Genomic DNA, 26926 nt, shown 5'->3' on the forward strand with positions numbered 1-26926 from the left:
AAATCATTATATATCGTTAACTTATATTGTCCATGCTAATCGAGGCCAAAGACTCAAAATTGCAAAATTTCCATCAAATAAAGTTTTGCCCTTTATCCTCAAAGTTAAGATGCCCTGCAAAGTGTGATGGGTATACTCAACATTTGTCCTTACCTGCCATTCCACTAGAGATTGCTGATGAATAGTGAACGACACCAAAAATCTTGTAATAATATGAAGAAAAAACAAACACCATGGCTAATTTTCAAGTTAGGTAGTAAGTTTCTGAATAATCAAATTTAACCTTTTATTAAGTAGCAAAGATTAGCCAGTAGGTAGTCAGAAATATGCTCACATATCAGTATCATTTAATATTTACTGTTTTATTTTAAATGGCACTTATAAAGTACTACCTGCATATGCTAACCAAGTAGGATTGATGTTTAATTCTGCAAATGGCACACTTTGCCTAAAATCCTTCTTTGTGCATGTTTGTGTTTTAGCCCTCTGCCTACTCCTGTCTTTCTTTTCTTTTTTTTTTTTGAAAGCTTTGCTTATCTGCTGGTGCCTGACTTACGTCCTCCCCTATGTGACAGAGGATGTCACAAGCCTGCATCTAACATTAATTCATTAATTTATTTTTGCTGTGTTGAGTCTTCGTTTCTGTGCGAGGGCTTTCTCTAGTTGTGGCAAGGGGGGCCACTCTTCATCGCGGTGCGTGGGCCTCTCACTGTCGCGGCCTCTCTTGTTGCGGAGCACAGGCTCCAGACGCGCAGGCTCAGTAGTTGTGGCTCACGGGTCTAGTTGCTCCACGGCATGTGGGATCCTCCCAGACCAGGGCTCGAACCCATGTCCCCTGCATTAGCAGGCAGATTCTCAACCACTGCGCCACCAGGGAAGCCCTCCTGTCTTTCTTTTCTTTATTTTTTCTTTTCTCTTGATGTAGCCATTTTGGAGGATTATAAACGTACACACTGATCAGAAATCTGTTTTTATATGGATATATCATTTAGAGCTAGAAATGCATAACTAACTTAAAGTCTGAGAGTGTACTAATTTCTAGAAGGTGATATGTCATCTAGTTTTTAAAATGCCAAAAACCATCAAACACCACAAAAAATGTATAATATATTTATTATATGCTTGTGAAAGGAAAACCTAATTATTAAAAAAAAATTTCTACCAGTTTTTTTTAAATAAATTTATTTATTTTTGGCTGCGTTGGGTCTTTGTTGGGCTTTCTCTAGTTGCGGTGAGGGAGGGCTACTCTTCATTGCAGTGCGTGTGCTTCTCACTGCGTGGCTTCTCTTGTTGCGGAACACAGGCTCTAGGCGCATGGGCTTCAGTAGTTGCAGCACACGGGCTCAGTAGTTGTGGCTTGCAGGCCCTAGAGCACAGGCCCAGTAGTTGTGGCACATGGGCTTAGATGCTTCGCGGCATGTGGGATCTTCCCGGAGCAGGGCTCGAACCCAAGTCCCCTGCACTAGCAGGTGGATTCTTTTTTTTTTTTTTTTTTGCGGTACGCGGGCCTCTCACTGTTGTGGCCTCTCCCGCTGCGGAGCACAGGCTCCAGACGCGCAGGCTCAGCGGCCATGGCTCACGGGCCCAGCCACTTCGCGGCACGTGGGATCTTCACGGACCGGGGCACGAACCCGTGTCCCCTGCATCGGCAGACGGACTCCCAACCACTGCGCCATAGCAGGTGGATTCTTAACCACTGCACCACCAGGGAAGCCCTCCACCAGTTTTAAAATTCTACAAGCTAATTAGTCTCTGGCTTGTGTAAGGAAGATATCAAAATTTATATAGTTTCTAAGTTATTTAGAAAGGTCTGGCTTATAGTATATGGAACAACATTTTTCTCCTAGCATTTAGTATATTTTCAGCCATTCAGTAACTTTTCTCTCAATTTTTCTCTAATTGATACTAGATACTTTTTTTCACATAGCTAAAACAGAAGGCTCTATGTGCTTGCAGCTTCTGCCTTACAGTTTTGCTCCATTGTAGTAAAAACAGTATTTGCTTCATTATGTAATATTTAGAGGGGAAATATCTGAAACACTACTAAACACAAAGATAAAAGTTAAATAGTTGGTACATTTAAGTAACTGATACCCCTTGCTTTCATATTGCAGATAATTCAACCTTGAATTCACTAGAAAGTATTTGTTATACATTCACACAGCTTGTGTAACCATTTAAAATTATCAATGTGTATTTTGTAACATGATCAAACAGTTTTAAATCTCTTTATGAGTAAAGAATATCATAAAAATATAGGTCTAAGACATATTATAATTACTGAGTAGCTTAAATTGCACTAAATTTTATGGAAAACAAAAGAATCCCGTTAAAAACATTACAAAATTCAAGGTAGTAAATAAAAGTTGATAAGGCTTTTAATATTGTGCTAAAATATATACTACCTAAACATAAGTTTATAATAGTCTTTGATAATGGAGGAGAGCAGAGATGAATATATCAGAAAATGTTGGAGAAACCAAAATTTGCTGGGTTCCTACCATGTGGACCTCTTGGTTTTTAATCGACACAATTCCTTCTCCTCTGGACCTACTATGATTTAGTAGTCCAGTCCTCATGCAGGGAAACCTCAGATGGTGGTGATAATCACAAAGAGGAGAGCCTACTTATGAGTAATTTAGAATTGAATATTCTTCTCAAGTTTGTACATCCACTTTTCTTTGCTTTTTGTATTCAATTTGAGCCATATGGCCTTTATCCTACCATGTATGACTTCTAAGGTCACTGAGTGTGGTCTACCTGTTCTATCATTTTTATTTCTAGAATAATATCTAACATCATACCTCACATTCTTGGCAATAAAACTGAGTTTCCATTCTGGATACCTTGCACAAAACTGAAGAAACATTAATAAAACCTTGACCTTAAATCAGCCACTTTGTTATATAATGTATAAATACGGAAAGTTTTGCTTCTTCTTTACCAATTCTTATTCTTCTTTTTCCCTTAATTATTTTCTTGTCTTACTGCACTGACCAGAACCTCCATTATAGTGTTAAAATGAAGTATTGATAGTAGACATCCTTGTCTCACTCCTGATTGTAAATGAAATGCATTTAATGATTTACCACTAAGAATGGCGGTATTCACATCAGCAACACACTTATAGAGTTCTTTTTAATACAGTACCTTCCATGTGTTATAGTAATTTTAAATTTACAGAGTATTTCCGTATATATTACCTCATTTATTTCTGACAACTCCTCATCAATGGAGCCTATTCTAGAAATATAATATGCTGTGCTGTTAAATTGAGACAGAAATTTATTGAGAGAATTTCAGTTAGAATAAGTCCAGAGATCAACTCTGGTTTCAAGGATATAAGAGTCTGACTTTGGAGCTGAAAAGTTTTCTGTGACTCTGGTGAAATGAGGAATGATCTGAACTGTCAGGTTAGAGGGAGGACTGTTAAAACTCGCTGTCATGTTTTAATGGCCCTGTCAATTTTAGGTTTTGCCTCTTAATATCTTTTTCAGAGTAGGAGGAAGTCGAAGTGGTTCAAAGATTCTTCTGTTGTCATAAATTTATGCGTGGAAGTAGAACTGAAAGTATAATAGGATTCATAGGATTCTGGAAATGAGATAGTTTTGACATCCCTCCCTCCTTCTCTCCTTTCCTCCCTCCATTCCTCCCTCCCTCCCTCCCTCCTTTCTTTCCTGTTAGTTATGTCAATAACATATTTTAAAATAATGTCCTTTAAAGGACGAAAAATACACTACTCCTCCCCAAGTATCCTTAGGACTTTTCTAATTTACATATGATGTAAAATCTGGTTTTAGTTGGGAGACAGGTTGGTGTAGTTTAAAGGACTAAACATGAAGAGGTCTGGTTCTGGTCTTGATTCCTCCTCTAAGCAGATCTAAGACTTTGGGAAAATCACTTTTTAAAGTTCCTCCTCAGTAATCGTGTGGGGTGTGATAAGATTATTCTAATTACAATTTGCTATGATTTTAAGTGTTGTTTAAAATTTTTTTTCCAAAATATAACATATTGAATGTAGAATTTAACAGTTAATTCCTGTGTTAGGTCTTAGCTCTGTTTATCAATACCAGGACTATAAAGGAATGTGATTTTACTTTGAAAACTTTACCTGGCTTTCTGTTATTATGTTTGGGAGTGTGTTTCATGCACACATGAAATGTAGTGCATTTAGTGATTTACTTCTAGATATACATCTCTTTATAAGACCTAAGACGAGTCAGTCATAGTAATTAGCTAAAACACTGTTCACAACAGAATAGACTCTTGTGCCATTTAATTTGAAGCATATTGCTTTTTCACATTTTCTGATTACAGCAACTGCTTTATATCAAAGAGGCTACGGCTGTGAACTGAATGGGAGGGTTGAATATATTACAGAGAAATCAATACCTTTGTTCATCTGGGTTAATAATTTGATGGTATAATGGTTTGTAGAAGGACAAAAATAAACTTAACCCCTGTTGCAGCAAATATTTTTCTCAAAACAAGATTGGATTTAATATAAGAACTAAAGCATTTCAGGAGTTATTTTGATAGCAAAGTAATGAGTGATCTGATGCTTGATTTCGAAGAATGCAAATGATCACCAACTCTTGTGAAATTAGATATAATCATACATTATTTATATTGTTTTCTAGATTTATGGGGGTATTTGTGATTATAGGGCTGAATTGTTTTTCATGGAGTCGACAGTACTCTCCATAGTTTTCTATCTATTTGACTACTCGTAATGCAACTCCCTTCCTTGGGGTTCCTGAATGATCCCTAGTTTTAATGACAGATTTTCTGAACACATTGTAGCCCGCTATTCTTTACTCTACATAGCCCAATTTTACCAACAGCTTGAGCAACCTGTGGGACTCCTCCTACTAATGCCCTTGGAATCTGATTGGCCCCAGAATGAGGGCTCTTTGGTGTGGAATGACAGGCATTCCTGGATCAAGATGCACCAAAAGGATTTAGTTTAGAGTGGTACCTAGGGGGAATCAGGCAGCCTTTGGAGAATCAAGCAGGTCTTTTCTGTTTTCTGTGTACCTCCTCTCTCACCCTTGGGTTGCCGGTGTGCTTCTTTGAATTACAGTAACCTTCTAAGGCAGATCCAAACGGGAGGCTACTGAGGAGTCCTTTGAGCCCCTGGGGCCCCTCTGCTTTGCCAGCACATCCTAATGAACAGTGAATTAAGTGGTTTCAGAAGACCTTGAGGAATAGCAGAGTATTCTCAAATAAATTAATTTCCTTAAGGAAAAATTAATTCTTTCAGCCCATACAGGAAGGCTTGGAGTACCTTCCTAATATTCAGATGATAATTGACATCATCACGACAGTAACAGTGGGAACTTGTGAAGCGCTGTGGTTTAGAAAGCACTTCTGTACATGTTGTTATTTGATCCCCATAGGTCCTCCCTAAGACAGGAAGAATTTCCTGCATTTTATAGATGAACTCCAGAGAAACTAAATTATCGGCCTAAAATTATATAGCCACTAAATGGCAGAGACTAATTTGAACCCAGATCTGTTAGCTTAAAATTCTGTAATATTTCTACAATACTATTGTGATTGTACATGTGTGATGAAGAAGAAAAGTTATGATTTATTAAATACTTCCTGAATACCAGAAACTATGCTGAGCACTTTTACACATATCGTGTTATGTATTTTGACAGTTATCCTGGAAATAAAAACTATATTTCTGTTCTTGTACTTAGGATAAATTCTCAGGAAGGTTAAAAGCATTTACTCTTATCACATGGATAAGAAATTTTGAAACTAGTATTCCATTCTAGGCAGGTCTGTCGAACTGCAGTGTCCATGTTCTTTGTACTATGGTGGCTTTTCTTAGTGTTAGAGGGACAATATTTAAACTGCAAGTGAATCTTAGCATCATTATCGCAAGTGAAATCCAGTGAGGTAGAAAATATTTTTCTGTCAGGCTAAAAATTAAATGTGAAGAAGAAAATGATCTTATATGTTTATGCATATCAATGTCATAATAATGAGAAAATCAGGAACACCAATGGGGTCTTCACCAAAGAACTTGGAGTTACTCAGGCTCCTAGTCAAGGTAAATGTTTTGGTTATTTTCTTCCTGGTACAGCCAGTACAAGATTAGTCAGAAGATAGTACAAGAACATGCTTTGGGGGGCCCACAAAAGAAAAATAAATTCATCTTTAATAATTTCATCTAGAATTTTATAATCTGAAGTTCTAGAAAGAAGTTATGTTAATTTCAGCATGCAACTTTTGATTCCTTTTTCAAAAAATCTTTAGATTATTTGAACTACATATGGGGAATGGGCACCATAATCTCTTCAGTGCTTAGGGCCTTTAAAGGTTTTAATGAGACCCTAGGGACTTCTAATAGTAATAAATAGAAATTGGATATCAAACTTACAAAATGTGGCTTTTTCTTGTAGCTGGTTATAAGAAGGCAGAGTCTTCATTTTTTCCCCCAGTTTTATTCAGAAATAATTGACATACATCAGTGTATAAATTTAAGGTGTACTTAAAATTTTTTTTCAACATGGCTTGACTTACGTATATTGTAAAATGATTACCGCAGAAAGTTTAGTGAACATCCATCTTCTCATGTAGATAAAATAAAGAGAAAAGAATATTTTTTTCTCCTTGTCATGAGAGCTCTTGGGATCTACTCTCTTAAACAGCTTTCCTACATGTCACACAGCAGTGTTAACTGTAGTCATCATGTTGTACATCCTTACTACTTATTTACCTTATAACTGGAAGCTTGTACCTTTTAACACCTTCCTCCACTTTCCCCTCCCTCCACCCCCACCTTTGGTAGTCTGGTAATCACAAATCTGATCTCTTTTTCTTTGAGTTTGGTGTTGTGGTTTTGTTTTATTTTGTTTGATTCCACATACGAGTGAGATCATACAGTATTTGACTTTCTCTGTCTTACTTATTTCATTTAGCATAATACCTTCAAGGTTCATCCATGTTAGGCCTTCATCTTTATAAAGAATAGTTTCCTTAAAAATCACTTTAGGTCTCATTGTTACCATTAAAAATTTTTAGTAAGTCTAACATTTAATACACACATAGTAGAGTGCACAAATATTGCGGCTATAATTCAGTGAATTCTTACCCAGTGAACACTGCTGTGTAAGCTCTAGGACAAAGATAAAGAATTTTGCCAACACTCTGGAAGCCTCCCTTATTTTCTCTGCTGGTAATTACTTCCCCCAAAGGTAAACAGCATTCTGACATCTATTACCATATATTAGTATTGCCTCGTTTTGAACTTTATTTTTTCCTTGTAGTTTTATTGAGGTGTAATTGACATACCACACTCTATATGTTTAAGGTGTACAGCCTAATATTTGGCCTACATACATCATGAAATGATTACCACAATAAGTTTAGTAAACATCTGTCATCTCATACAGATACAACATTAAAGAGATAGAAAAAGGTTTTTTTTTTCTTATGATGAGCACTCTCAGGATTTACTCTCTTAACAGCTTTCATGTATAACATACTGCCTTTATCTAGTTCCCTCTCCTCACCCCCTGCCTCTTGGTAACTACCAATCTGATCCTAATTTGTTTGTTTGTTTTTAAAGTATAATTGACCTGCAACACTATGTTAGTTCCTGTTACACAGCATAGTGATTTGGTACTACTGTATATTTCAAAGTGATCATCATGATAAGTCTAGTTACCATCTGTCACCAGATGAAGATATTACATAATTATTGACTATATTTCCCATATTGTACATGTCATACGTGTGACCTCTTTTGGATCTTTAAAAAATTGACTTTCACAAAATGTATCTTGTTGTGTATAGTTTCTTTTGTTCCCATTGTCTATGAGGTTTAACCATGTTATTGTACATGGCAGGAATTCATTGTTTTCATTGCTGCATAATATTACATGGCAAGACTATATCACAATATATTACCCATTCTACTCTTGGTGGGCATTTGGGGTTGTTTTCAGTTATGAATAATGCTGGTATGTGTATACTTCTATTAATAATGTTTTTGTGCACACATGTATGCATGTCTGTTAGATATCTACTAGGAATGGAATTTCTGGGTCAAAGGATATGGGCATGTTCACCTTTGGTAGATATTGCCAAATAAGTTTTCAAAGTTTAACCATTTACATTTCAAATAGCAGTGTATAAGAATTCCAGGGCTTCCCTGGTGGCGCAGTGGTTGGGAGTCCGCCTGCCGATGCGGGGGACATGCGTTCGTGCCCCAGTCCGGGAAGATCCCATGTGCCGCAGAGCGGCTGGGCCCGTGAGCCATGGCCGCTGGGCCTGCGTGTCCGGAGCCTGTGCTCTGCAGTGCCACAGGCCACAGCAGTGAGAGGCCCGCGTACCGCAAAAAAAAAAAAAAAAAGAATTCCAGTTGCTCTGGATTTTCACCAAAACCTGATAAACTTTTAAATTTTAAGCATTTTGGTGGATGTGTAGTGGTTATCTCATTGTGGTTCACATGCATTTCCCTTATGACTGTCGAGGATCAGCATCTATTCACATGCTTGTTGTCCATTAGGATATCCTCTGTCATGAAAAACCTGTTTCTCTTTTGCTTATTTTAACAACTGGGTTTTCTCTTATTGCTTTGTAGGAGATTTTTTTGTATATCTAGGTATGAATCCTTTTTTAGATATATGTATTGCAGATGTTTTCTCTATGGCTTGCTTTTTTACTCTATTAATGGTATCTTTTGATAAACAGAAGCTATTAATTTTAGAGGCCAGATTTATTAATCTTTCCTTTTGTGGTTAATGTTACTGTGTCCTGCTTAAGAAATATTTGCCTAGCCCAAAGTCAAAATATTCTCTGATGTAATCTAGAAATGTTATTCTTTTGCTTTTTACATTGAGGGTTATGATCCATCTACAATTGATTTTTGTATAAAGCAGAAGTCAAGGTTTAGTTTCTTTCCATATGTATTTCTAATTGGCCCAGCATTGTTTTTAAACAATCATTCTTTCTCCATTGTATTGCTGTAGCATCTCTGTTATAAATCAGGTCCATGTATACATGGGTCTGTAGCTGGACCATTCTTTTTTTTCCCATAATTCTGGCTTTCTTTTTAATTTCTTTTTTGTTGTTGTTGAATATATTTGACATATTATGTAAATTTAAGGTTTTACAACATGTTAATTTGTTACATTTATATATTTTAATGTAATTGCTGTTGTATTGGTATTTAGCACCTCTATTACATTACATAATTATCCTATCTTTTTAGTGGATTGGATAATTAAGTTGTAGTCTCAGCATCTTTGATGATTATAGTACAGTATTGTCTGTTTTCATTATACTGTACATTAGATCTACATGTCTTATTTACAACTCATTGCAAGTTTGTACCCTTAAGGAGCATCAATCTTATCTCCCCCCTACACACTGCATCCTCTGGTAATCACCACTTTACTCTCTGTTTTTTTAGGAGTTTGACTTTTTTAGATTCTACAGATAAGTGATATAAAATAGCAGTTGTCCTTCTCTGTCTGACTTATCTTGCTTAGCATAATGTGCTCAGGGTTTATCCATGTTGTCCCAAATGGCAGGATATCCTCCTTCCTCATGGCTGAAAACATTCCATTACTGTATATATACCACATCACTTTTATCCATTCATTCATTGATGGACATTTAACCTGTTTCCATATCTTGGCTATTGTGACTAATGCTGCAATAAACATGGGAGTGCATATATCTCTTAAAAATGATGTTTTCATTTCTGGACCATTTCTGATCTGCTTATCTATCTTTATACCAATACCACACTATTATAATTAAAATAGATTTACAAGAAGTCTTATTATCTGGTGGTGCTGGGCCTACAACTTTGTTCTGCTTCAAAATTATTTTTACTATCTTGGTCCTTTGTAGTTCCATATTTTAGAATCAGCTTGGCAGATTTTGAGGGGAAAACATGCTTTGAGAATTTTGATTGGTATTGCATTGAAGAAATAGTTCATCAATTTTATTATCAATAGTTTTTTCAAAGAGCCAACTTTTGGCTTTGTTGATCTTATCTATTATATATTTGCTTTCTATTTTATTGATATCTGCATTTTTTCTTTTTCAATAAAATTCTGCATGTTAAAAAAAATTAATATCACCCAAAAAAGTTCCCTAATGCCCCTTTGCAGTCAATCCCCCCACCTATACCTGACCCCAGGCAACCCCATTATCTTCTTTCTCCATTATAGATTAGTTTTCATTTTATAGAATTTAATGTAAATGAATCATACAGCACATACTTCTGCTTCTCTCCAGCATAATGCTTTTGAGATTCATTCATGTCATTGAATGTTTCAGTGTTCTATTCTTTTTTATTGCTGAGTAGTATTCCATTGTAACCTCTCCAATTTTGATGTCATATTTTATTATCATTTAGTTTTAAATATGACCTAATTTCCATAGTGATTCCTTTGATCCATCACATTCATTGATTTCTAAGTTCTTTTTTTTTGGGTATTGATTTCTAGCTTAATTTCACTATGGTCAAAAATATGCTGTGTGTGAGTTTAAAACTTTGGATTGTTGAGACTTGCTTTATGACCTGAACGTGTCCTGTTTTGGTTTCAATTAGATAAACTTTGTAATCATGTTTTTCTGATTTTCTTTAGAGTTACTCTCTTTGTTGTTATGTGTTTTGTTTTTGGTTTTGTTTTTTGTCTGTTCTATCAGTTAGTGATGAAATTGTACTCAAATTCCCAACTATGAGTTTTGGACTTATCTATTCTTCCTTTTAATTTTGCCAAGTTTTGCTTTATGTATTTTGAGGTTATGTTATTAAGTGCATACAAATTTAGTATTGTTATGTCTTCGTATTGAATTAACCTTATTATCATTATAAAATGTCTTTCTTGTTGTTAGTTTGAACTTCAGTATAAGTATGTCCATCTTGGCTTTATTTTTGCGTCTTCTGTAAGCATCTTATAATTGAATTTTTAAACTATATACAATCTTATCTTTTTATTGGGGTATTGAGTATATTTACATTTAATGAACTTACTGGCATAGTTGATTTTAAACTTAATACCTCACTATTTGTGCTGTATATGTCTCATCTGTTACTCATTTTTTCCTCTTTTTTTCCATTTTCCACACTGTAACTATTAGTTATGCAGTTTTTATGCTTTTAGTAGTTACCCTATTAGTTATGCAGTTTTATGCTTTTAGTAGTTATGATCACAATGTGCATTCTTTGCTTATTAGAATCCACCTTAAATGATCAATCACACCTAAAGTGATCAATCACTTAAATCATCGATTACTTCCAGGATAATGCAAGAAACTTATATCTCTTTAACTCCATGTTCTGCTTGTTGTTCTGTTTTTGTCATGTATTTAATTATATTTGAGTATCAGTACCCCCCCAGACACACGCACAGGATGTTATTTTTTGTGTCTTAAACCATCAGTGTTCATCTAGACTTACTCACCTATGTATCTGTTCTTGTGCTCTTCATTTCTTTCTGCATTGCCTGAGTACATCTGAGATCATATTGCTTATGCTTAAAGAACTGTCTTTAGTATTTCTTTAGTGAAAGTCTGCTGATGAAAATGCTTTCATTTTTTACTTTTCTGAGAACCTCATAATTTTGTCTTTATTTTGGAAAGATATTTTCATTTGGTTCTAGGTTGGTGTTATTTTCCTTAGGATTTTAAAGATGCTATTCTATTGTCTTCAGGCTTTCATCATTTTTGTTGAAAGATGGCTATCAGTATTATCATGGTTTCTTTAAAGGTAATGCATCTTTTTTTCTCTGCTTTAAATTTTTTTTTATTTATGTTTGTTTCTTCTATAATGTGTCCTAGGTGTGGTTTTCTTTGTACTGCTTGGAGTTTGTTACTGAATCTGCAGCTTGACATAGTTTGTCACTTTTAGAAAATGCTTAGCCACTATCTCCCCAAATACTGTTTTGCCTCTGTCCTCTATTCTGGATGTCCAAGTACTAATATTTTACTATCCCTTATGTCTTTTACCCTATTTAATATATTTCCATCCTTTCTTGGTGGCTCCATCTGGATATTTTTTACTAATCCTTTCTCCAGTCTATTGAATCCTTAATTATTGTTGTTTTATTTTTCAGTTCTAGAATTTCCATTTGATTCTTTTTAAAAGTAGATTCCAGTTCCTTGGTGAAATTATTTTTTATTTTCTTGAACAGATTAATCATAGTTATTTGAAAGTCCAAGTCCGATAAATTCTAATATCTGATCACCTATGAATATGTTCCTATTTTCTCTTGATTTTTATTCATTTGATCATTTTTTTTCATGCTTGATCATATTTAATAGAATTCTGGGTCTTGTTATGAAAAATTATAAAGGCTTTCGATGATGTTATTGATATTTCACTCCAGAGCAGATTCAGTTTTCCTCTGGTAGGAAGATGGAGTATGGTGTATCCCTTTGAGCCAGTTTTGACTGTTTCTTGCTTAGAGAGTGACTTTCCAGGATCTCAACTAAAAGTCTGAGGTATTTACTGGAGACCTTCCTCTTTGATGGGACCCTACCCTTTAATTTTCATGTCCTTGGCAGTATGAAACCACTGAAATCTCTGATTAGCTATTCTTAGCATTATTGCAGGCAGTTTTCTGAAAATTTCCCCTTCTATAAGATATATTTAGCTTCTGTGAGGAAATACGAGAGATCAAACTTTTATAATGTTTTCCTCAAACTTTTCAGTAGACATATTGTTGGTTAATAGTTTCCGGAGGAGAGGGGAAACTTTCACTGATGATCTTGTTTACAATGGGATAATAGATTATCATACTGATAAATCTTACTTTTTCAGAGTAAGAGCTTATTTAGTATTTTTCCCCTCCTTTAAATCACTCATTTCACATTTTATGTTTTAGAAGAATTGGTTAATGCTGCTTCATTGCCAAGGACAATTATGTTTGTAGCTATTCAGAACATCAGATGCATGCTTACACATACATACACATAAAAAGAGATCCTAACCTAAAGTTGAAAAGCTTCACTCGTGTGTGTGTGTGTGTGTGTGTGTGTGTGTGTGTTTGGGGGTTAACTTCATGCTTAGCTTTTGCATAAATATTTCAAAAACATTTTTATATTTGTTAGTATCACTAAAGTCATACATTAGGGATGTTTTGGAGGGTTTTGTTCTCTTTAATACACATATTCTATGAGTCAGAGCTCAACTGGGAAGATATAATGTTATTTTAAATGTGGAGTTCTTCTGCAGCTGTAACAATAAAAAGGTCAAGTTTGTGAAGCTGGAGTCCTGGAAAGAGAATGAGTGATTTCTAATGCTCTTCAGAGTGTCTGAAGAGATTTTAAAAATTTCTTTATGTGGGCTTCCCTGGTGGCGCAGTGGTTGAGAGTCCGCCTGCTGATGCAGGGGACACGGGTTCGTGCCCTAGTCTGGGAAGATCCCACATGACGTGGAGCGGCTGGGCCTGTGAGCCATGGCCGCTGAGCCTGCGCGTCCGGAGCCTGTGCTCCGCAACGGGAGAGGCCACAACAGTGAAAGGCCCGCGTACAGCAAAAAAAAAAAAAAAAAAAAAAAAAATTTATTTATGTGCTTGGCCCCGTAAGAGCTTTTCTTGAAATAGCTTTGTAGTTTCTGTGGAGCCTGTAGTCTTTCAACTATAAGTCTAATTGAAGCCGTCACACCATTATTAGAATAAAAAGAGAAAGGGTGGGATTATGGGGATGATAAAAATGTATAAAATTAGAACACAGGGATTATAATATATCCTAAGTGTTTGATTATAGTCACTGTTTTTAGAAAACAATACTCTTTTAGGAAAAGGAGAAAAGTAAGATTACTTTTTAAAAGAGAAAAGGAAAAACAACAGTAACGTGCAAAGACATGCACAAAGAACCTTCAAATAAAATTCTACTCATGGTACCTCCTGAACTTATGATTTTTCTCAAAATAGAGATCTATTTCTATACCAGATTCAGATGCGTTAAATATTCTAAATAATACACTCTCAGTTATTTCTGAGTTAATTAGTTATAGACTTATGGGCACTTATTTCCTGTTTACTAATTGTTATGCAGTTGGCAATGTCTTTATAACTTTGAAGCCTCCTCCTTAACCAGAGCTCTTCCTGCATCTTTTAAAGACTTTGGAAGGGTGTGAATCTGAATTGCTCTCCTCCTCCTTCCCATCTGTCCAGATCTTAGTTGCCCACTTCCCTTGTGAAGCTTGTCCTACCCACAGTGATTTACAGATGAAAAATACTCTGTAAAATTTAGGTTATTGTGGATTATGTTTTGAACAGTATCTGATTAATTTCATTTACGTCTTCTCTGCAGTGTGTTCAGTCTTTGAGGGAAGAGGCTGTCTCTGACATTTTCTTTTTCTTTGTCCCAGAGAGCAGAGTGCAGTACCAGTTATCCGGTGTCAGTATAATTAACTCTACAGCCTTGACTTGGTGAAACTGACTGTGTTATTCCATGTCCTTTAGGAAGCCTATCACCAAGACAGGATTAAATGGTAAAAAAATGTATTAGGGGAAATGCCTGTAAGAGAAACTGGGAAGGAAGCTGGGAGAGCCATTGGACCACAGTGTTGGTCTGACCCTGAAAGAAGAAGAGAGGAAGGAAAGAAGGTCAGATGAAAGTGTCTTAGACTGTAGTGCACTTTTAAGGAAAGTTTGGCAAGGCCACTGGGGTTGCCTGTGAGCTCCCACTTCTCCCAGAAGCTGGCCTGCCTTAGTGTTCTTGCTGTGCTCAGTCATTAATTGGGAGCAGCCCATGGCAAGTGTGATATTAGTGCAACTGCTTGGTGCACAGCAGTTGAGACCCTTGGTCAGTTATGTTCCTTGCTGTTGGAGATCTGAGAGGTGCATTTTCATGGTCACCATACTGATATTTTAGATGAAAATTTAACGTGTATAAACTCTGAAAAAGCTCTTTATTTCTACCATTTCCTTCTTGTGTAATTTTATTCATAAACATTCAGGTTAAGCTTCTTCAGAGCATGGCTGCTGATCTTCTTTATTTTGTAGATTTCCTTCATGATGTCCTTTATGTACCATTTTTTAAAAATCAGAAATCCAAGAGTATAAACTAAACACTCTGAGTAATTCACCATAATCACACAGTAGTTTCTTGTAATAGGGACATTAAAATTTTTTTTAAGGATATGGTAATTATTTTACATTTCCTTTTTTATAAAAACTGGGTATATCAGTTCACTTTTAAGTTGTTGCCAAGGGTGTTTTTTTTTTAAGTTTTATATAAAAGGAAACTTACATCTAGGAATTTTGCCAGCCATGTTAGATAAGAAAATTGCTTTGTGAGTGAATATTTGTGAGAACATCTAGCCTTCTACATTTCTCATCACCAGTGTTTAGATTATTTCATATCAGTGAATCTATTTTTAGAGCTTATGTTGATACTTTCCCTTTTATCAGCATATAGGAAAAACTTAATAACCTTTTTTTAAGCTCCAAGTTTTTATTATTAGAATCAACAGACTTAATGATCCTGTCAAATTTATTTATATCTATGTATGTGTATTTCCATATTTATATATATTTTTAAAACAATCTCAAACATAAAGTAAAGTTGCAAGTACAGAATTTTATTTTTCTCTACTATTTGAGAATGACTTGCCAGCATGATGCCACATCACTCCCAAATACTTTAGGGTGTTTTCTAACAAGCAAGAATATTCTCCCACGTAACTTTAATACAACATCCAAATCAGGAAAGTAACATTGACATATTGTTACTACTTAAGGTTTACTCTTCATTCAGGTTTCACTAATTGTCCAAATATTATCCTTTATAGAAAAGGGATCTAGTAGAGAATCACATATTTCATTCGGTTGTCTTGCCTTCTTGATTTCCTTCTATGTAGAAAAGTTTCGCACTCTTTCCTTCACTTTGTTGACCTGAAGATTACAGACCAGTCATTTTTTTAGAATGTCCCTCAATTTCATTTGTCTCATGTTTCCTCATGGTTAGATCTAGGTTATACATCTTTGGCAGGAGTAACACAGAAGGAATGATCTGCTCTTATTTCTCTCTCTCAGGAAGCACAGAGTTGTGGTTTTTCCCATTTTCACTTTGATTACATAAATAGGATACTGTTTACCTTCTGCTTCTCTGCTATAAAGTTACTCTTTTTCCCTTTGTAATTGGTAAGTATTTTGAGACAATTTGCAACTATGTAAATATCCCATTCCTTATCAGACTTTCCATTTATTTATTATTTATCATATTCACATGGACTCATGAATCCTCATTTTATTCGGGGGACTATATTCTCTTACTATCATTATTTGTTTTGGTGCTCAGATTGTCCCCAGTTAGACAGTGGGAGACCTTTAAGACCTTCAAGTGATAGACATACTCTATCACTCTTGGAGCATTGCCTTTCTTTCTGGCCAAAAAGATGTTCCAAGATTTTTTCTGTGCCCTAGTTTTACGATTAGCCATTTCTCCAAGGAGCCCCGTTTTCTGTAGTCAAAAATGGTAAGAAAAAAACAAGAAAAAAAATGGTAAGAAACCAAGATCTGTATGCTACATGTATTCATTGCTATTGGGATGTCATAGCACAAGTCACTTCAGCGGACAGGGCTAGGAAATGTATGTACATATAAATATACAGATAGACATATATATGCATGTGTATGCACACAAACATACATTTTTAATTGAGATATTCACACACCATAAAATTCACACCTTTGAATAAGTGTACAATTTAGTGGTTTTTAGTATTTTCAAGAGTTTATGCAACCATCACCACTATTTAATTCTAGAACATTGCCATCACTCCAGAAAGAAACCCTGTATTCATTAGAAGTCATACCCCATCATCCCTGCCCTCAGCCCTTGGCAGTCATTAAACTTTCTGTCTCTGTGGGTTTGCCAGGTTTTGTTGTTATTGTTTGTTATAGTAGTTTGGTTGGTAACTTTTGTGAAATAATTCTGTGAAGTCTATTTTCTTTGTCATGTATGGCCATTGAAGTTGCTGCTTGGTGGTCAGCTAATGATTGGACAGAGATTTCCTTATGCCTGTACCAGTAAGTTTCCCACTCTTTGTCATGGGGCTCTGTGTGTGTAATTAGGTATGTCTTTATTACTCGACCAGCCAGTTGAGAACTCTGTTTTGCCTTCATTTTCTGCTTGTGCAGACTCTCAAGGTCAGCCAGAGATGAGAGCTTAAAGCCTTCTCAGGCCTTTCCTGAGCATACACAAAGCTTTGGGCATCTCTACAGCCTTATGCATAGGTATGGCCCCATAAATTCCCAGAAGTATGTCTGGGTCTTTCATAGCCCTTATGGACATGTTGTTTCCAAGCTTTTCCTTTTAAGCCTTTTCATTATAATCTCTTACCTACTCCCAACTTTTTTTTTTTTTTTTTTTTTTGGCTGTGTTGGGTCTTCATTGTGGCGCATGGGCTTCTCATTGTGGTGGCTTCTCTTGTTGCTGAGCACAGGCTCTAGGCATGCGGGCTTCAGTAGTTGTGGCATGTGGGCTCAGTAGTTGTGGCGCACGAGCTTAGTTACTCCGCAACATGTGGGATCTTCCCGGACCAGGGCTCAAACCTGTGTCCCCTGCATTGGCAGGAGGATTCTTAAGCACTGCACCACAGGGAAGTCCCTCTACTCCAACTTTTGTCTGCCACCTCAGACAGTCACAATATTAAACAGTTGCCTGTAATTGTTTTTGACAAATGCCCGTGGGGGAAAAGGCTTTCATATTGAGTGAGCCTTGCAGATAGAATCTTTGGGGAACCACTGGACAGGTAAAATAATAATTCTCTGGGAGTGATTCTTTGCAGGAGCTCTAGCCCCATTGTGCTCCCTCTGGTGGCTGCCAGGCTGCTTGTTTTCATTGCAAATGCAGGCTCTTAGTTTTCAAGGTCATAATGTTGCTGCAGAGCAGGGGATGGAACTATGGCAAGTTAAAAATTCCACAAAGTTCCTTGTTCTTACCAAGATTCAGTTGTTTTTCTGGAATGAATGTTCCTCAGGCTGCTGTAAACCTTTGGTCAATATCCAGAGCTCTGTAAAAGTTGATTATGACAATTTTTGATATTTCTCTTGTTGTTAAGGAGAAGCACATTTTTGGAGATCCTTACTCTGACTTTCTTTGCTGATGTTTACCGCCCACATTTTTTTTAAATTGAAGTATAATTGTTTAACAATGTTGTGTTAGTTTCTGCTGTACAGCAAAGTGAATCATCTATACATATACATATATCCCCTCCTTTTTGGATTTCCTTCCCATTTAGGTCACCACAGAGCATTGAGTAGAGTTCCCTGTGCTATACAGTAGGTTCTCATTAGTTATCTGTTTTATACATGGTAGTATATATATATGTCAATCCCAATCTCTCAGTTCTTCCCACTCCCTCTTTCCCCCCTTGGTGTCCATACGTTTGTTCTCTACGTCTGTGTCTCTATTTCTGCTTTGCAAATAGGTTCATCTGTACCATTTTTCTATATTCCACATATATGTGTTAATATACAATATTTGTTTTTCTCTTTCTGGCTTACTTCATTCTGTATGACAGTCTCTAGGTCCATCCATGTCTCTGCAAATGGCACAATTGCGTTCCTTCTTATAGCTGAGTAATATTCCATTGTATATATGTACCACATCTTCTTTATCCATTCCTCTGTTGATGGACATTTAGGTTGCTTCCATGTCCTGGCTATTGTAAATAGTGTTGCAATGAACACTGAGGTGCATGTATCTTTTGGAATTATGGTTTTCTCCAGGTATATGCCCAGGAGTGGGGTTGCTGGGTCATATGGTAGTTCTGTTTTTAGTTTTTTAAGGAACCTCCATAATGTTCTCCATTGTGGCTGTATCAATTTACATTCCCACCAATAGTATAAAAGGGTTCCCTTTTCTTCACAGCATTTATTGTTTGTAGGTTATTGTTTGTAGGTTTTTTGATGATAGCAATTCTGACCAGTGTGAGGTGATACCTCATTGTAATTTTGACTTGCATTTCTCTAATGATTAGTAATGTTGAACGTCTTTTCATGTGCCTCTTGGCCATCTGTTTGTCTTCTTTGGAGAAATGTCTATTTAGGTCTTCTGCCCATTTTTTGTTTGTTTTTTTGATATTGAGCTGCATGAGCTGTTTGTATATTTTGGAGATTAATCCCTGTCAGTTGCTTCATTTGCAAATATTTTCTCCCATTCTGAGGGTTGTCTTTTCGTCTTATTTATGGTTTCCTTTGCTGTGCAAAAGCCACATTTGTTTTTATATCTGTTTATATGTGTTGAAAACTATGGAGTCATAGGAATACTTCCAATTTCAGTCCAACACGAGAGGATTAATTCTAGTGTTCTTCGTTCCTGCATTTGTAACTCCCTTCTCTGGCAATGAGAAACCTAGCTTGCATAATCCTTAATATTTATCCATTAGATCTACGTTCCTGTATGTAACCAATCTCCCATTGCTGCTGTCAATTCTGTCTTGCACAAATGGACTTTACCATGGTAAGGCTCTAACACCCCATGCCAGAATGTCACCCTGCAGGTACTCCTCATCCTGTCAGCCACTGATTCCCCTTTTTTGGCCACCACTTCTCCACATGGATGGCCTTGTCATTCTGGTTAGGGTCTGATATACCATGCCAGGCCACCCCTGTGTGTGTCTGTCTTGCTCTCATTAATGGTACCAGGAAGGAAATGGTAGCTTAATGATGTTTTAAAGATGAATTTTATTATCCTTTCTGTCTTTCATGAGTTTTTCTTGTGAGAGTTTATAAAGATTTATTAGACTTACACTGGCAAATCTGGCTTCAAAGAGTGGGAAAAAAGAGGTACAACTTACGTCTCTAAACAAATTGGTGGGGTTTTATTTTTTTGGCATCTGTAGAAAACTGATCATTCTCAAGAAGTCAGTGAACCTAAGAATCTGTAAGAAATTTTGGTAGTGAGTAAGACCCCTTTCAGACAGCTTCATATTCATTCTGAAGATGGCTCAAATGGGATATTTAGGAAAAGGGCGTAGTAATCCTCCTTGATGTCAGCTTGTCATTGCTACCATTTATTCAGCACTTCATTGTGTGCTAGGCACTCTGTTTAATTCTCAGAAAGCTTATATGGTGGTTTCTACTACTACCTTTGTGTTATAGATGAAGATAATTGTTCCCCTTTATCACAAAAGTCCTCAGAAGATTTGACTATACTTGCTGTAACCATTTCTTCTTCTCCAATGCTTTCCCAAACTTATATCAGTCAGGATTTCACCTGTATCACTGCACTGAAAATGATCCAGTCAGAAACCAAATGTATTCCAAATCATAAAGGTTCATCAGTCTCTTCTACCTCAGTTAGGAGTAACTCCATTCTCCAGCTGCTCAGCAAACCTTGAATCATCCTTGACTCTCCTTCTTTTCTCTTACACTACATGTTAAGAAAGTAACAACTGTTACCCACCATCAGGGGCAGCAGTCGCAGGATGTCAACCCACCGCACGGTTTGTAGGTGTTGGGGTTACTAAGAAAGATACGACTCACACGGGCACTGGAAGGAACAATGCTTTATTCTCATAGAAAAGAGCACGCAAGATCAGCTTCAGTAGTGCGTGTCAGTCCCCTGTGGTGAGCAAGTCTTACCCTGCAGCTGTCACAGGGAGATGGTCTGCATGCACCCTACTTGTGCTACAGGGAAGGACCGCATTCCCTCCTCGCTGAAAATATAGATAACAGTGGGGTTGGCTAGATGCCATATGACACACACACTTAAGCAGAACAAAGAAGTACACATCAAGCCTGGAAAAGGGAAAGATATTCCCAAACAAGGCAGTAAGCCCAGCAAAAGCTGTGAGGGCTCCTTATCTCCACGTGTAGAAATGTTCCAGACCTGTGGCACACTCTTTTACCACCATGCAAAGGTCGACAGGGTGTGCATGACTGCCTTTCACAGTACCACACATCTATCCATTAGGAAGTCTTTTTGGCTCTGTCTTCAAAATATACCCAGAACCTGACTGTTTATCACCACTTCCACTGTAGCCACCCTGCTCTAAACTATAATTACCTACCTGGTCTTTCTGCTTCCAGTGGCTTTCTGTCTTATTCATTGTAAAAGCCAAAGTCTTTATAGTGGTTTACAAGGCTGTAAATTTCATGTATTACTATTCTTTTCATCATGCATTCTGCCCTAGCCATACATACCAGACTTGCTCATGCTTCAGAGCCCTTGCACTGGCTGTTCCCTCTGCTTGGAACAATCTACTAACAGAGATCTACGTGGCTTGCTCTTTTACCTCTCTTGACTTCTTGCTCTACTGTTACTTTCTCGGTATGGCCTGCCCTAACCACCCTACTTAAAATTGCAATCTCCTCTTAGCCCAGAACTCCTTAGGCCCTTTCCCTGCTTTACTTTTTGCCAGTGCACTTATTACTTTCAAACATATGTGTATGTATGTTTGCATGTATGTTGGTATTTATTTAGGCTGTTATCTTTTTCCACTAGAAAATAAGCTTTTTGAGAGCAAAGTGGGTTTTTTTAAACATCTTTATTGGAGTATAATTGCTTTACAATGTTGTGTTACTTTCTGCTATATAACAAAGTGAATCAGCTGTACATATACATACATCTCCATATCCCCTCCCTCTTGCGTCTCCCTCCCACCCTACCTATCCCACCCCTGTAGGTGGACACAAAGCACCGAGCTGATCTCCCTGTGCTATGCGGCTGCTTCCCACTAACTACCTATTTTACATTTGGTAGTGTATATATGTCCATGCTACTCTCTCACTTCGTCCCAGCTTACCCTTCCGCCTCCCCATGTCCTCAAGTCCATTCTCTACGTCTGTGTCTTTATTCCTGTCCTGCCCCTAGGTTCTTCAGAACCTTTTTTTTTTTCGATTCCATATATATGCATTAGCATACGGTATTTGTTTTTCTCTTTCTGACTTACTTCACTCTGTATGATAGTCTCTAGGTCCATCCACCTCACTACAAATAACTCAATTTTGTTTCTTCTTATGGCTGAGTAATATTCCATTGTATATATGCCACATCTTCTTTATCCATTCATGTGTCGATGGACACTTAGGTTGCTTCCATGTCCTGGCTATTGTAAATAGAGCTGCAGTGAACATTGTGGTACATGACTCTTTTTAAATTATGGTGAGAGCAAAATGTTTTTGTCCATTTTGTTCACTGCTTTGACCAGTCTTTCACATAGTAGACTCTCAATAAATATTTGTTGCCTCAAAGAATTGAGACTTAGGGAATTTAAATAATTCTGATAAATGGCAGAGCTGGAATTTGAAGTATTTGGCATTAAGATCCACTATTAGAAAATTTTTAAGTAAACTTTTTAACAGTCAATTATTTTAGAGTTACTGTCCTGGTCATTGCAGTTAGGGGCTAATTTTGTGATTTCACCTAATCTGAGAACCTCATAACCATATTGCTTTAATGGTAAAGCGCATGCTGATTTTCACAGAAAATAATGGTAAATGAATGGTTAATCACTGTGGACTACTGGTACTGAATGGTAAAGAAATTAAAAAAAAAACCATGTCATTGATAATATTCTAAAAGCTTGAGTGAAAGGAATATGATAAGGGATATTGGGTACTGAAAATTTTTAATAAAAATATTGATTTATAACCAAATTTTAAAACTTTAAATTGTAGTGTGGGGATATATTCACATTAAGTTTTTTCATTTACTTGCTTTTTCTGATGTTTATGGCCCTTCTTAAAATTAATAATTTATCAATAACAATTTTGGCTTTATTAATTAAAAATGCTTTAATTATCGGGCTTAAATGCTTAAATGTATCGGGCTTCCCTGGTGGCGCAGTGGTTGAGAGTCCGCCTGCCGATGCAGGGGACACGGGTTCGTGCCCCGGTCCGGGAAGATCCCACATGCCGCAGAGCGGCTGGGCCTTTGAGCCATGGCCGCTGGGCCTGTGCGTCCAGAGCCTGTGCTCCGCAATGGGAGAGGCCACAACAGTGAGAGGCCCGCGTACCGCAAAAAAAAAAAAAAAAAAGCTTTGTATCAATTTGCTTTTTGTAGACTAATTCAGAAATAAACGATTTCAGCTTAATTCTGGATATGAGTGTGTGTGTGTGTGTGTGTGTGTGTATCCAAAAAGATATATATCTTCAAGAAGATATGTAGACATGGATAGATGCAGATATTGTTCTAAGCAGATACATACACACACACACAAAGTCAATTCTCATTATTCATAGATTCCATATTTGCAGATTTATCTACTTGCTAAGATTTATTTGTAACCCCAAAATCAATACTCTTGGTTCTTTTGTGGTCATTCACTGATGTGCCCATGTGCAGTGTGGAAAATTTGAGTCGCCTGATGCATATGTTCCAAGTTTAGATGAAACTGGGTACTGTTCTGCCTTCTTGTTTCAACTCTAATACTATACCAAAGTGTCTTTTTTTTTTTTTTTTTTTTTTTTTTGTGGTACGCGGGTCTCTCACTGCCGTGGCCTCTCCCACTGCGGAGTACAGCCTCCGGACGCGCAGGCTCAGCGGCCATGGCTCACGGGCCCAGCCGCTCCGCGGCATGTGGGATCTTCCCAGACCGGGGCACGAACCCATGTCCCCTGCATCGGCAGGCGGGCTCTCAACCACTACACCACCAGGGAAGCCCCCAAGTGTCTTTTTGTGGTATAGTTAGTGCCACGTTTTTGTGCTTTAGGTGATTTTGCTGTTTAAAATGTCCCCCAAGTGTCATGCTAAGTGTCTAGTGTTGCTGAGCACAGGAAGGATGTGATGTGCCTTAGGGAGGAAATACATGTGTTAGATGAATTTCGTTCAGGCGTGCGTGACAGCACTGTTGACAGTGATTTCTGTATTAATGAGTCAACAATAAATATTAAATAAGGTGCATTTAAATAGAAACACACGTAACACAAGGTTATGTATTGATCAGTTGCTGAAAATGTGACCAGAGACTTGCAGAAGCCTAACACACTCTATCCCCTATGGACAGTGGTTGAGTATCTGCTAATTCAGTGTTTGCAGAAACTTCATAGAACATATCTACTGTAAGTAATGAGAATCTACTGTACATATATACAGTTTTCTCCAAGAAGAGAACTTTTCACTGGTTGTCTATTTCACTATTTTAATCATTATATTGAACCCCAGTGAAGCTCAGTGTGTGTCTTTCATATATTTATATTCTAGAGATGTCACCCAAATTGAAATCTTAACACAAACCATTGAATGGAATGTTACTAATAAGTAATTTTTTAAAACTTTAATTAAATTTTTAAAATTATGAAATATATCATACATTCAAATGAGTAAACATAATTTGTATTTATGAGTTTTAAAAATCAATAATAGGAGAAACATCCTTGTACATACAACTTAGGAAATATATTATTACCAATATCTTTGAATACTCCAGGTGCTCCTCTCAGATTCAGTGTTCCATCACCCGAGTCAACCACTGTCCTAAACTTTGTGATTATCATTCCTCTGCATTCTTTAATGAAAGCTCTCTCTCTCTCTGTTTAGTTTGTGAATATTTATTGAATACATAGCAAAAAGAAAAATTTATGTTTTATCATTAGGTTTTATTGTTGCTCACCTAAACTCTGCCACATATGTCAACAATCATTAAGATCTAGAGACTGTATAGTGACAGTAGCTAAGGCCTTGAGCTCTGGAGCTCCCTGAGTTTGAATTCTGGCCTGCTGCTTACTAACTGGGTGACCTGGCACAAGTTGTTTACTTTTCCTTTGCCTCAGTTTCTTCGTCTATAAAATGGAGATATTAAGAGTACTTACCTCAGAGGTTGTTTTAAGGGTTAAATAAATTACTATATATATAAAATCTGAAAAAATAGATAGTAGTTATTGATAAATAAATGTTACTGGCTAGTTAACAATAAGAAAAATTAATGCTAAAAGTTATTTGAAAAGCCACTTGTATTCTTGTGCTATATTAAATAATCTTTTCTTTAAATGTTATCCTAATCTCTTTTAGACAGCCATGTGTTTTAATGATTCTTGTCACCCTGTGATCTCTTTTCATTTAGCTTATTGTGGCATTACTTTAAAATAGTCTTTCTTGGGTATCTCTTTTTTTGTCTCTCAGATTGTGAGAACAGATCTCTTTTCAGTTTGTAAATGAGTTTATTCCACATATTTTATATTTGGTTGTTTCTCCCTAACATACTCACTTAAGGGCTACTGAGCAATAATCCAAAGACTGATTTGTTTGTTTGTTTGTTTGTTCGTTTTGACTTCATGTTGGCCGAAGTTCATTGTACTGATAAATGAAACAGTTTGTCTAACTAATAAATGGCAAATTGTTTTACATAAATGTCAAGCTCCTGTTAAAGTGAGGAGATCTGAGTTAATATTTCCTGTTCTCAGTATTTTCCTTAGAGCTATGTTCAATTGTGTGACAGCTCAATATTTAGGTTAGTGTTTGGAGAAACACGAAATGTTATCATGGTTAAAACTGGTGAACTTAACTACTGTCTATGATAGCCGGTAAATCAGCAAACACAGCAGTACTTTAGCGGTACCAAGAAGCTAAATGGGAATCTGTTTGAGAAGTTTAATCCCTTCTTGCATGCCCACATAGCAGCCTTTCTATCTTGTTAGAGAACATCTTCTGATTTCCTTTTCATTCTTCCTGTGAGTCTGACCTTCCTTCATCTTCAAGTGTGATTATCTGATAAAATAGTACTGTATGTTGCCTATTTCTGGGACAAAAGAGAAACAGCATTCTGTATTTCCTGTACCAATCTGATAAAGGTTTGTGTGTGAGAGTGTTTTGGGAGAAATAAGGTTGTAGATAAGTCTTTAGACAATCTAGCTGTAAGAGTAAAAACATTCCTTAATGATTTTAAGGTCATTCAAGAGCAGTAGTGGTTATTGTATATTTTGGGCTGGCAAACAAAGTCCCACTACCCTGTGGAAAATTATTTTCAAAGTTAGCATCCCTATCGATGCATAACAATTATTCACAAGATAAAAAAAGTTAAGTGGTTTCCATATTAATTTCAATAAGGAGAACTTACATTATATATAAATGTTAGCACCAACATGATTAAGCTTTAACAGCTATCTCTGTTTACATGTCTAAGTTTTACCTGTAGTAGTATGTTAATAAACATGCATATTACACAAAGAAATTGAAAGTTCTCCTTCCCTAAACCCATGAGTTACGGATTGAAAAATATTAAGCTGCCCTTGGTCAGATTGTCATTTCTTTTGAGAGTATGGAATCTTATTTCCTATCTCTCTTGACCCCCAAGGCAAATCAGAAAATAGGCCCTCCTTCATTTTGGGAGAACACAATCTATAGCAGTGGTGTAATAAAGGTATTAAGTGTACAGGCTCTGTATTTGAAAAGATTTGGGTTCAAATTCTGGCTCTAGCTACGTGACCTTGCCCAAGTTAATTACCCTCTCTAAATGTCACTTTTCTTATCTCATAGGCTTTGTGAGGATTAATTGAGAATGTAGAAAAGCACTTATCACAGTGTCTGGCACTGTCTGCCTTTGTACATGCCATTTCCCTGCAGCATACCTGAAGTATCTCTGTATTCTTCCTTCAAGAATGTGAGGCCAGGCTTGCAGCAATTCTGGTCACATCCTCTTCTTTAAGATTAAGACAGTATCACCTTGTCTGAGATGCCTCCCTTGCCTTTGTCTCTATTCCTGGCATTATGACCTGGTTACCCACCCTTTCCCTCTGATCTTCCACATAACTATGAGAACTTATCTCACTGTGTACTTTTTCATTGTACATGCTGAACTCTTGGGCAAGACTCTGAGCTGAGGAGTAGAGACCATATCTTTTCATCTTGGTGTCTACCTCAGCACAATGCTTGATTATATAATAGGTGCTCAGTAAATAGTGACTTGCTGAATGAATATATAAAGCTCTCTTGGGACCCCAGCCAGAAGAGTAGTCTATAGTCCAGATCAGGGAGAAGAGACAGAATACAG

General features: G+C 36.7%; 1 protein-coding gene across 6 annotated transcripts in view; it reads left to right on the top strand.

Annotated features, from left to right (window-relative positions):
• RABGAP1L (RAB GTPase activating protein 1 like) overlaps positions 1–26926 on the top strand; it is a 687421-nt gene that overhangs the window by 399141 nt on the left and 261354 nt on the right. The window lies entirely within an intron of this gene.

The sequence above is a fragment of the Pseudorca crassidens genome, chromosome 2 (assembly GCF_039906515.1).
Source record: "Pseudorca crassidens isolate mPseCra1 chromosome 2, mPseCra1.hap1, whole genome shotgun sequence".
NCBI lineage: Eukaryota > Metazoa > Chordata > Mammalia > Artiodactyla > Delphinidae > Pseudorca > Pseudorca crassidens.